The 13,216-nt window shown below is 35.4% G+C and overlaps 1 long non-coding RNA gene across 3 annotated transcripts; it reads left to right on the top strand.

The window, feature by feature from the left end:
• Window positions 1-6,431: 6,431 nt before the first annotated feature.
• Window positions 6,432-12,865, top strand: LOC139857833 (uncharacterized). 3 transcript variants are annotated; one of them, XR_011762712.1, is made up of 5 exons: window positions 6,432-6,973; window positions 7,432-7,656; window positions 10,993-11,030; window positions 11,503-12,085; window positions 12,367-12,865. It is a non-coding gene; the product is annotated as an uncharacterized lncRNA (long non-coding RNA). The 3 variants fall into 3 exon arrangements; XR_011762710.1 differs by having other exon boundaries at window positions 10,993-12,085; XR_011762711.1 differs by having other exon boundaries at window positions 7,344-7,656; window positions 10,993-12,085.
• Window positions 12,866-13,216: the final 351 nt, after the last annotated feature.

The raw sequence follows: 13,216 nt of genomic DNA, 5'->3' as shown, positions 1-13,216 counted from the left end.
AAAGCTTTCGTTCCCCACCCAAATGTCATCCCAAAAAGAAGTGCTTTTCCCGTCCCCGATTGAGCGTATGAAAGAATTAGAGAAAGAAATCCCTAACCCGTCCACATGTTTTCCTGCATCATAAATAGAATTCCAAAGGCTAGCGTTTGGATTCCGGGCACGCCCATTACCAAGCTCAAGACCTCCATTAGAACCATAAATGCTACGAATAACGGTGACCCACAAAGTGTTAGTTTCGGTTTTAAACCTCCACCACCACTTACAAAGAAGAGCCAAGTTTTTACTTTTTAAGGACATGATATTTAAACCTCCTTCTTCGTGAGGAAGAAGGATTTGTTCCCACTTAACCCATGACATTTTAGAATTAGAACCCGTCCCGCCCCAAAAAAAATTCCGTCTCACACTCTCGAGAGAATTAAGCACACAAGTAGGGGCACGAAAGAGCGAGAAGTAATAGAGAGGTAGGCTAGAGAGAACCGACTTAACTAAAGTTAACCGTCCACCGAAAGAAATCATTTTTGCTCTCCAATCCGCTAACCTCTTGTTAAATTTCTCGATCACCGGGGTCCAATCATTCAATTTCTTCATCCTATTACCCACGGGAATACCCAAATACATGAAAGGCAATCGACCGCCGAGACACGAACACCAAGACGCAAGAGCTTCCATGTTATCATTACTGATGCCTATCCCAAATAATTGACTTTTATTATAATTAACCTTCAGCCCCGAAGCCCGTTCAAAACATTCCAACAAGTATATTAAATTTCGCGCATTACGTCTACTCCATTTGCCAAAAAAAATCGTATCATCCGCATATTGCAAATGGGAGATGACGACTTTATCTTTACCCACCTCCACCCCTTCATACATTCCTCTCTCAACCGCCACTTTCGTTAGGATATTAAGTCCCTCCGCTTCAATAATAAAAAGAAAAGGCGATAAAGGGTCACCTTGTCGAACGCCCCTTTTAAGATTAAACTCACTTGTCGGAGACCCGTTTATGAGAATGGAGATTGTAGCCGATTTAAGACACGAGGAAATCCACTTGCACCATTTGGTACCGAACCCCATACATTTCATCACTTCAAGAAGATAATCCCAATTAAGCGAATCAAAGGCTTTCTCGAAGTCTATCTTAAAGATTAGGCCGTGCTTTTTGTTTCGTTTAAGATCTTCGACCACTTCATTAGCAACTAACGCACCATCAAGAATATATCTACCCCCAAGAAACGCACTTTGTTCCATCCCTACAAGACGAGGTACCACTTTACGAATTCTCAAGGACAACATTTTCGCGATAATCTTATAATAACTGCATATAAGACTAATCGGACGATAATCACTAAAACTTAGCGGATCCGATTTCTTAGGAATAAGGGAAACAAAAGAAGCATTGCAACCCATTGAAAACTCACCAAAAACCCAAAACCAGTTGATTGCACCTACCAAATCATCTTTGATTATGGACCAAAACTTTTTGAAAAAACCAAAGTTGAACCCATCCGGTCCCGGGGCCTTCGAACTACTACAACATTTGACCGATTCCCAAATTTCCTCTTCCGTAAAGGGAGCTTCTAAGAGCTCATTATCCTCTGATGTAATCGATTCAGAAAACAGCCCTTCAAGGCTTGGTCCATCCGAATTATGCACCTCAAAAATGCTCTTAAAGTGGTTGAAAGCAACTTCTTTGATTGTGTTAGGATTTTCACACCAAGACCCGTTAACATTAATCTCCCGGATATTGTTTTTATTATATTTTATCTTTAAGGAATTATGGAAATATTTTGAGTTTTCGTCTCCATCAATCATCCATCGAACACGTGCTTTCTGCTTTAGCATCCCTGTTTTAATTTTTTCTTTTTCCATCCATGTTTTTCTCGAGTTTAACCATTTAGCTCGCTCTTCATCATTTAAACAACCTACTTCAGCTTTCAATTCAAGATCCGTTACTACCTTTTTAACCGTCTCAATCTCACTATCAAGCTTACCAAAGTGAACTTTACTCCATTCTTTAAGGTCACCTTTTAATCTTTTTAACTTGTTACGGAAAACGCAATCCTTCCGGTTACCCCCCATTGGACCAGACCAAGAATCGGCAATAACCTTGTCAATACCCTCAACCACGAACCAATCATCAAAGATTTTGAACGGTTTAGGCCCAAAATCCACCTCACCATCCGACAACGAAATAGGACAATGGTCCGATACACTTCTATCTAAAGCCACCACGTTTAGATCGGTCCAAAGATTAAGAAAGTCGTCCGAAACCAAGAATCTATCTAGCTTACTCATTTTCATCCCATCATCACTAACCCTAGTAAATTTCCTCCCACCCAAAGGAATGCCCACTAAACTATTTCTGTCAATGAACTCGTTAAACCTCTTAGCCCGATTATCAAAAAATTCACAATTCAATCTTTCCGACTTATCTCTAACCTCGTTAAAGTCCCCACAAATGACCCACGACACACCATCAATACACAAAATCTTATCAAGCGAATCCCAAAATTTACATTTGTTAGCGTCATCATGCGGACCGTACACATTGACAATAATCGATTCATTACCCGACTTTTTCCATTTTCCCCGTATAGCAATAAAAAAGTCACCAATTAACTCACTAGAAACCTCGAAGATGTTTTTATCCCAAATTAATAATTGTCCGCCCGACTTACCAACCATTTCTTTTTGAACATACCCACAATCAATAGAACCCCAAAGCCCGAATAACCAATTGTCGACTAGGTTATGACATTTCGTTTCTTGCAACGCTAGAATAGAGGGCCTTTCTACGAAACATAAACTTTTAACATCACCAAATTTACTTTCTTTCCCGGACCCGAACCCACGAATGTTTAAGGAGATAATCTTCATTAATAAAAAGAAGATACGAACAGAGAAAAAAGACACTTACATGTCTTTCTTGGTCCATTTTAGACCAAGATTGGTGCTGAATTCCTCTACTCCAATACTGCTTTCCGATATCAATTGGCTCACCTCCTTTTTCTTGCTATTCCTAGGTGACGATGGCTTCTTACTCAGTTTCGATCTTCTACTACCACATGTCACACAATTAATCCCACTTGGTTCCTCAACGCCTTTTCCTTTCCTACTCGCTCTCTTCGCATGTAAAATTTTTGATGAAGCTTTCCAGTTGCCAATGGAATTCCAGCAGCAATTGGATGAATCAGAAGCATAAACAACCCCTTTACTTGCTTTTTTAGGCAAATAATTGTTAGCGGTATCCATAACTTTCAAAGAGGATGAATCACCGGAAATCTTAGCCTTCTCCACCCTGTCACCACCGAAATTCTTAACAGGACTGTTATAATCATCTTCCTCCGTTGAGCAATCTGTATGGTCGAGGTCCTCTATCACCACATTATCTCTTGGATCGGCCGAACTAATGACATTAGAATTATTTTGATTTTTAGGTCCATCAACACTCGTCTCCTTTGCTGGATTATCACGAGTTACTGGGCCAGATTTATTAGCATTGAAGTTGGGCCCATTTAAGTGAGTTGGCCCAACACTGGCACCCGAATAACAACCTTCCGGGTTTACTTTTTTACCCGAGACGTTTGAGTTGCCAAGCAAACTATCATTCTTCACCTTGGTAACTGGAATCTTGGACTTGGAGAGATTTGCGGCTCTAGGTGACTCTTTCACGTTGGACATAAAAGCATCGTCATTAATATCTTTATCAAAAAGTTGGTTAATTCCCATGCAGGAAGACCCATCTTCTTCCATCTGCACTGGTAAGCTGCCATGACCGCCACCAATCTCCTGGCCTTTTACCGATCGAAACTCCCCATCTTCAAGTTCATCGGAAGCTTCATCACCGGACAAAGAATCCGGAATTCCTTCCTCATCTTCTGAACTATCCCAGTCCGACTGTGAAACATTTTCCAAATCAAGTTCTACTTTATCGTCACATTCAAGAATACCAACATGTTTGCACCATATTCCTGCCACCAATTTTACTATTCCATTGATGCGTTCGTCATTCTTAGTATGAATCAGGACTTTTCCGGAAACTAGATTTTGATTCGCATGAATAATATTGCAATTTTTGAACTCTAGGGCTGGCCCCCAACACTCCGCAATTGATTTAAAGGTACTACAAGACCAGTATTTGAACGGAACCCCTATGATCTCGACCCATGTTAATCTACCCGAATTGACTGAACGGCCATCCCACAGTTTTAACTCATTAAAACACTTTTTCACCGGCGAATTAACATCACTTACAATATTTTTGGCCATAACACTGTTGGCACATATAAGTAATACATGTAGGCCACCAATGTACTTAATATGTATACCATCTAATCCGTTTACCAGCCATATCGTGGAAATAAGGTTAAGTGCACCAAAGTTTTTAAGTTCACCAACGATAATACAAGCTTCCATCCCAACCAATGGAGAGTTATCTTCAACCTCCACCGTACGAAACCTTTCTGCTTCTTCCGATTCCCAGGCCTTTCTCGATCTAGATTTGGTCAGCAATGTTCTTAAATCTTCTACAGGTTTAGGTTCATTGACTAACCTAAATTTAGATCCGCCAAAAACCTCATTAAGAGCAGGGAAATCATCTCCACAACTAGTGCCCATCTTTGATGACCCCTTCGGTAACCAGACAGCACCATCAGTATTACCTTTTGTTCCATTACCTTGAAAACCAGGCCTAGGCCTGGTATTGAAACGATTTGAGACCGGGTTATGCGAACGATTGACGGCTCGAAAAACCCTAATTGGCCTTGAATCAAACTTTATGCCTTCTAGTCGACGAAGAAGCTGTGCCTCATCTCCAACACCATGGAACCTGGCAAAAGCGAACTTGAGTCCATTTCTTAGTCGTTTGCCTGCCAAGTAGATGTCCCTAAGATCACCGAATTGCTTGAAGACCCGCCAAAGATCAGAAATGGCCCAATGGTCACCGAAATTAAAGAACATAAATGAAGTCAAACGATGCCCGAAAAACTTTGTTGTCGTCGGAACCCTCGGCTTTCCCTCTTCACGGTCTCTCTGCCCTGTCGTACTAAACCTGTGTGCATGAATCTCTCTCCTCTCACTCTCTCTCACACACATATTTTTTTTTTATTATTAAGAAAAAGGATAGAATGGAATTGAAATGAATTGAATTGAATTGAAAAGGGATCAAAATCAAACAGAATTGGACTATTAATTGAGTGCCTGGCGAGCGGATCTCGGAAAAAATCGAGCCATGAGAACTGATAAAAAACGAACGGGAAAGTGGATCGGATAATGGATTTGAAGTGTTGATCAGTACACCTTCACTGAAAGTGGATCGGATAGGAAAGGCTGAATCTAAAAGAAGTTTCGTTGATGATGACAGGTTTTTGATAGATCGAGTAGGACTAGATTTAATTCGTTTTAATTAAAATTTTCAGTGTTGATTGAGTTTACCGGAAAACTAATCGATCAGTAAATACTAGAACACAGATTGAAAGATGAAAGAGTATTAGTTTAGTTAACGGAGTAAATTAATAAACAACTGGATGAGAAAATACCATAACAAATTGCAAGATGAATATGGATTAAAAGGATCTTGCGTTACCGGAGGCGTCACCGGAGTAAGGATGGCGTCACCGGAGTATGTAGATTTTATGTTAAATGAAAGATGGGGGAAAAAAAAAAATTCTATAATGATAATGTCACTATTAGACTAATTCCTTTATTAAGAAAAAATAAAAATAAAAAATCAAAGCCCTTAAGATGATGTCATTAATTTAATTAATGACTAATTAAATTAAATCTACTTATTTATTTATTTCATGTTTTTGGTGAAAAAAATTCATTCTCATTAATTATTATTATATTATTATTCCAATTTAAATATGGGTTCTTTTACGAGATTAATTACGTTATATATGTATGCGAAATACACGTTTCAATAAAAGGTTCTATGTAGATGAGAGAATATATGTACTTCATTTATTCCGACCAAGTTAAGTACAACAATGTGTCTGTAAAAACAATGAGAAGTTTCTTAGTTGGAATCCGCCGGGTCATTAAACTAAATGACTTCAGCGCTTAAATTCACTTAATACCTAAAATATATCATTAAACAGTTTCGTTTAAATGAACTCGTGGTTTCACGAGTTATTTCACTCGTATATATATAATACTACGTAATTAATAGAACTAAGAACAAAAGGTAAAAACAAAAATAGAATTTAATAAAATGAAAAGAAAAAAAAATAGATGGTGGTAACATGTCCACGTTTCAATTTCAATGTAACTTTATCCTTTATTTTTGGGAGTTGATATTTCCAAATGCATAATTGATAGATCCACAATTATTTGATGTCATCTTCTCAAAATAATCTCAAATAACTTTTAACATAAAATTTGTGAATTTAAATTTAAGTGCATTTGTAAATATCACTCCCTTTTATTTTTAGACCTGATCAGTCCAATATCGCTTCGTTCTCTCTTCTTCCCAATTTCCAGATCTCTTCATCTTCTTTCTTCTAACATCTTGCTTCTCATATCAAAATCAAAATCGCAGATATATTTGGAAATCAAAATCGAAATAACGTTGGTGTTTGACCCGTTTAATCTGTTTGAATAATCGGTGTTTGACCCGAATAGTCGGGTTGACCGTTTTCTTGAGCCGAATTACCTTAAATCAGAACGGGAGACTAAGAATAACGATTAAAAGTCGATTAAACGCCGTTTAATTCCGTTTTTTTTCAACACTTCCAGTTATCAAAAGTTAGAAAACCCTAAATCTAAAACTTACTGCGCCTATCAATCTTCATCTCATCTTCATCACTTCATCTCATCTTCTCGGCTTCTCGCATCACAGTAAAGTAGCAAATTGATTTGCAACGCTGTAGCCTGTAGACGTTGTTGGCAAGCTTAAAAAATTAGCAAACTGATTTGCAATTCTGTAGCCTGTAGACGCATTTTGTGTTTGGATTCACTTCTTCAATTTGGATCTGTAAGTATGAAACTTTCTTTTGTATGTATGTATATGCTTATATTTTATTCATTTATAATCCTAATTAAATAATTACTTAGTTCTCTTAGTTCTAAAACATGACATATATATATATATATATATATATATATATATATATATATATATATATATATATATATATATATATATATATTCTGGATTCAAAGTCTGTGCACTTGTTGTTCTTAGAAAATGACATATGTTGGTTAGGTAGAAACTAATTTTATCCAAACTGATTTGGTTAGATGTAATATGTGATTTATGTGTAATTTGTATTTTGTAATTTTTATATACAGTTCGGATTTTTGGATAGTCAGATATCTGAATCCGAAATTTCTGATTTGTATAGGTTTCGAACGCCCCTATTGGGCTCTATGTTAAAAGAACAACACGCACAGTGTATTGCTTTGATTTTGTTGCTTATTGTGTCTTTATAGAAATATCTCGGATAAATGCTCGGCAACACGCACTACACATGAACCAACACACACCGTGTGTGGTCAAAGGACACTTTTGGAATTCCGTAATTTCAAGCGCACAACGTTGAACGGTTTTGGAATTAGGGGGATTTTGACCAGTCCATATACCAGAATACTTTATTTGGTTCAAGTAATCAAACAATAGCCCCACCCAAACATGCCAATAGTTTTCTTCAGTGCGACGTGAGTTGATTCTTTTGTTTAGGGTTTACATTACACTTAGAATGAATATACTTATATTTTTATGCATTTTCTTGTAATTGGTAGTCACGGTTTATATTTGTTGGATTTTTACACATTTGTTTTTCTAAAAAAGCATGATTTTATACGCTATTAAATCACGTGTATCATTTACAGTATATGATTTTATTTAATTTCATATGATCCATATTGGTTCATATAAATAAATAGTTAGGGTTAAGAATAAAAATACAATTGGGGTTAGGAATATCCTTTTGATATTGTAGTTAATCTTCCATTTTTGGTACCTAAGAAGTTATCTTATGCATAATACTGTGCAAATTACACATCCATGTAGCTGCTTTTTTGTCATAAAAATGAGTGTTGTATTATTTGCAATGTATATGTAAAATGGTTATTTTTAATGGTCAAAATTCCTCCTCATCGTCCAATTTTTGGACAAAACATCTACTTATATTAAAAAAAAGTCAAGAAATTTCGCTCTAAAAAGCCCACTTTAGAGGGACATTGATCAAATTGTTAACTAAATATCGCTCATGAGCAAGGTTTAATAAAACGGAAACGTGCCTCGAGGCGTTTCCCCTCTGTGAGGCGAGGCGTACGCCTCGAGGCGTACGTTCGAGGCGGAGTTAAAAAAAATACATAAAAACATTAACAGGGGTTGTTAATGTTATTTAATTAAAGGTTTAAGAGTTCATATCTAGTTTGTTCTTGGTATTAAAGTTTGGTAAAAGTTGAGGGGCTATTATTGTTCTTTGATAAAAGGAAAAAAATAAAATAAATACAACGTACTTAAAATATCTACCAGACAACACTAATCTAAAAAGATCACTTGTTTCCTTCTTTTCTCTTTCTTTATTATTATACATATCATCATCATTATTATGATGATCTAAAAAGATCATTCTCCTCCTTTTCTCTTCCATTGATATTACGAGTACTAGACAAGTACCTCAAAGAATTCATGTACCTCAAAGAATTCATTAAACTATGTCTGATTTTGGGATGCTTCAATAACCCATGCCTAACGAAATATTCTTCCGTATCATTCTGATTAAACGACCCACGGATTTGTTGTCATAAATCGGTTTCTCAGGTGGGTTTCTTTTCCTATTTTTTGTGGGGGATTATGTGGTCAGGGTCCAACCACAAGTCCACCACGTTTTTTGCATGTCGACTATGAAGTTCGGGGAGAAACCTCGACTCCAGTCACCTCCTTTCAGTTTATAGCAACAATTAATCATACTATAAAGTGTTGTATCTTTTTTTAGAGCGTTGGATATATCTTTGATGAACTTAAAGTGTTTTCACTGGTGAAAAGCCAAAGGTTGTAGTAACAACATGCGAGATCTCTTCTGCATCAATTTAATTACGTTGGTTATTCTATGAATATGATTATTCAAAAACAGAAAGTACATTTAATTTGATAACTAAAGTAAGATACTTTTGAAACATTTGTTCACATATGTTGTTTACATACCTGAGGTAGGTCTGTAGGTACATATTGGTTAATGAGGTTTTTATATTTTGTATGTTTTCTAGTAGCCACTCACACTTAATTGTTTACACAATCATACATTTGGTAGTTACTTCCAGAAAAGAAAAATACGAGCACCTCATACACATGTTTCACATCTAACCCTTAGAAAAAGAGATCCAAACGTTTTATTTTTGCGAGAAAAAAATAGTAAAATTAAAAAAGATATAATAGATCAATCATTGCTATATTATTTTTCCGTCTTGAAACCTAACGCTTTGGCAAGGCTAAAGCCAATAATCCTTGTTTTCTCAAAACTATTAAGAATTATTCTTAGGATTAATGTTTAGGTGGGCTATACCTTCCTCATGGAAATAACCGAATCCACATATGATATCCCTATAATTAAAATATGAAGAATTATTAGTTGGTGTAGTTAATAAATATTAAATATTAATATTATATTATTTATATTACCTGATTAACGGCCGCTAATCAGCATCTAGTGGATTATTAACTTTCATAATATCTCTAAGGTTACATTTGCATTAGTCGAAGGCGAGTAACCATTTTTTGTACTCTCTATTAATTTCCGTTCCACGAGAGTACAAGACTCCCGTGAAAGAGTTTAAATTCCAAAACTTGTCATAAACCTCCGAATAAACTCATAATTGATCTCCGAATTTCACCGCAACGTGGTGTCCTTAATAAGTTCATTCGAAAACGTGTTTATTGGGCACTAATCGTTTTGCTTCCCACTTTTCTAGCTTCTCCCATTTTTTACTTACTTATTTGTATTTGATTATTTGAGGCGAATTTTCTTTCAAAAATTATGTCTTTATATAATCTACCGGTACGTTCAGAGATACCTAAATCCTTTCATTCCCTTTCAGACTTAGTCCAGTCCACTGTCTGCAGTATATCACACTTATCAAATACTTTTTACTTGATTTGCTGTGAATTTAGCTGTGAAATTACTAATCATAGTATCCCCAAGCTTTTACAAAAATCTATATTTTTTCATACAAATTCATAGAAAATTTAGAATAACATCCATGTGTGTATCTTTATCATAAGTATAAACGGGTCACAATATACATTGTATTTATGAAGACTTTTGATAGTGGTACTGGTCTTGATTCGTACCTGAAAGTATAAAAGTCTTCCGGATGTCAATGCATCTTGTGTGTTGTCTTATACTGATGATAAAGATGCACACATGGTTGATATTTCAAAATATTTACGAAGTTATATGAAAAATATAGATTTCTTGGAAAAGCTTGGGATATTAAGCTTGAGAACTTCAAAGCTAAGTTAATCAACAAATCGAGTAATAAAGTACTCGATAAGTGTGATATACAGCTAACAGTGGACTGGACTGAGTTTGAAAGGCAATTGAAGGATTTAGATGTCTCTGAATGTATGATTAGTCGTATGAAGACATAATTTTGAAAGAAATTTCGGCTCAAATAAAATGCAAATAATTAAGTGGAAAATGGGAGCAAGTTGGAGATGCAAAAACAATTTGCGCCTAATATATAAGTTTTTGAAGAAACTTATCAGGGACATCTCGTTGAGGTGAAATTTGTAGATCAACTATCAATTTATTCGGAGGTTTATGAAAAGTTTTGGAATTTAACTCTTTCCCGTGAGTCCTGTGTAGTCTCGTGGAACGGAGTTTAATAAAGAATACGAAAAATAGGTACTCACCTTCGAGCTATGCAAATGTAACCTTGAGATTTTATGATAGTTAATATTTCGCTATATGCTGATTGGTGGCTATAATATTTTATTATCTATTAATCACACCAACTCATGATTTTTTTATATTTTAATTACAGGGATATCATACGTGGATTCGGTCATATCCACTAGGAAGGTATAACCCACATAAACATAAATCATGAGAATATACTTATTATTAATATTGAAACCAAGGATTATTTACTTTAGCTGTGCCAAAGTGCTAAGTGTTAGATACGAAAAATAAGTAATATAGTAATGACTGATTCTTTTATCAATTATTTTTTTATCTCGAAAAATTGTAACGTTATTTTTCTAAGAGTTGGATGTAGAAGATGCGTGTGAGTTGCTCATTTTTTTTTCCAGACGTAAATACCAAATGTGTGATCTTGTAAACAATGAAGTGTGAATGAATATTTGAAAGCATACATTCTATAAAACCTTATTAACCAATATGTACCTTCTGACTTACCAGAGGTTATATGTTATTAAACAGATGTTTCGAAGGTATCTTACTTTAATTATCAAATTAAATAATTATATTTAATGTACTTCAATTTTTGAATAATGATATTCATTGGATACTCAACGTAATTTAATTGATGCAGAAAAGATCTTGCATGGTGTTACCACAATCTTTGGCTTTTCACTGGTGGAAATACTTTAAAGTTCATGAAAAATGTATCCAACGCTCTAAAACTTGATACAACACTGTATAATATGATTGATTCTTGCTATAAAAACTAGAAGGGGGTGACTGGAGTCACCAGTTTCCCTCGGGCTCGGGCTTCATAGCCGACATGCAGAAACGTGGTGGACATGTGGTTGGACCCGGACTATAGAATCCCCCCACAAAAGATAGGATAAGGTACCCACACTAGTAACCGATTTATGACACCAAATATGTGGGTACTTTAGTCACGATGATGCCGAATTTTATATGCCACCGGGAGGCAGCGTAGCGAACCTTGGAAATTACAAAGGAGACGAAGAAGTTATCGCTAGTACATTCAAAAAAAGCGTTACCTGGTTTATAACTAGCAATTAATATCAAATTGTAGACCGTGGTGCGCTCACTTTCATACCTACCCCATGGAGAAATTTTGGTCGTTATTACGTGGATTCATGGAAAGAGATGCGTTGGAACTAGGATGAATGTTTGAAGACACTCTAATTTTCCTTATACTTTATGTAAGTGGTTCAACTTATTTTTGCTTATTCAAGTAATTATGGTTAAGAGTATGCGAAAGTTATTGATAAAAGAGTGGATAACGTGGTGAATGAAGCATTTAGAAACTAATCCGGAAAGTGGCAACCTACTATCATCATTAATTTATTGTTTTAAACTTATATACTTGAAAAATGTTGTATAAAGCACACTGTCTTATGTTGTTGAAGAGACTAGCAAAAATCTGTTGCACATAGCCAATGAGCGACAAACTAATGCATAAAATTGTTGCCTTGTTTTGCAGAAAAATGTTGGGAAGGGCGGAAGGCTGTGTTTGTTATTTCAAGTTGTTTTGTGTTTGTTAGAGATGGTTGTTTTGTTTTGGTTAAACTAGTATGTTAGGCGTTTACAGAATTTCGACTATTTGTAATTTTTGGAGTCTTTTGGAGTTTGGACTGTTTGTGACTTTCTGTTCTTAAGTATGTAGAAAACAACTTAGGTATTGGTTTCAGGTATCTGGTTTTGAGCACCTCTATGTGAAACTACATCAAACAATCATACCTTCAATTTGGGACATTCAGGTTTCTATTCGGAATATTGGTTTCATATAAATGGTTATGTGAAGTACTCCAAGGTTGATTCGAAGAAGTCATCTACAAAATTACTTCGTAAAATCAGTGGTGATTACACGATTAGAATTCAATGGTGTCTTGATTTTTTACAGTATATGATTTTATTTAATTTCATATGATCCATATTGGTTCATATAAATAAATAGTTAGGGTTAAGAATAAAAATACAATTGGGGTTAGGAATATCCTTTTGATATTGTAGTTAATCTTCCATTTTTGGTACCTAAGAAGTTATCTTATGCATAATACTGTGCAAATTACACATCCATGTAGCTGCTTTTTTGTCATAAAAAGGAGTGTTGTATTATTTGCAATGTATATGTAAAATGGTTATTTTTAATGGTCAAAATTCCTCCCCATCGTCCAATTTTTGGACAAAACATCTACTTATATTCAATTTCGCTCTAAAAAGCCCACTTTAGAGGGACATTGATCAAATTGTTAACTAAATATCGCTAATGAGACATCACTTGTTGGTGTCTAGTCAGTCGGGACCTTGTAGGCCTAATCGTCCAACTGATA

Source organism: Rutidosis leptorrhynchoides, chromosome 7, assembly GCF_046630445.1.
Source record: "Rutidosis leptorrhynchoides isolate AG116_Rl617_1_P2 chromosome 7, CSIRO_AGI_Rlap_v1, whole genome shotgun sequence".
In the NCBI taxonomy this organism is placed as follows: Eukaryota; Viridiplantae; Streptophyta; class Magnoliopsida; order Asterales; family Asteraceae; genus Rutidosis; species Rutidosis leptorrhynchoides.
Note: the sequence above shows the minus strand (reverse complement) of the source record. Positions and strands in the feature narration are given on the sequence as shown.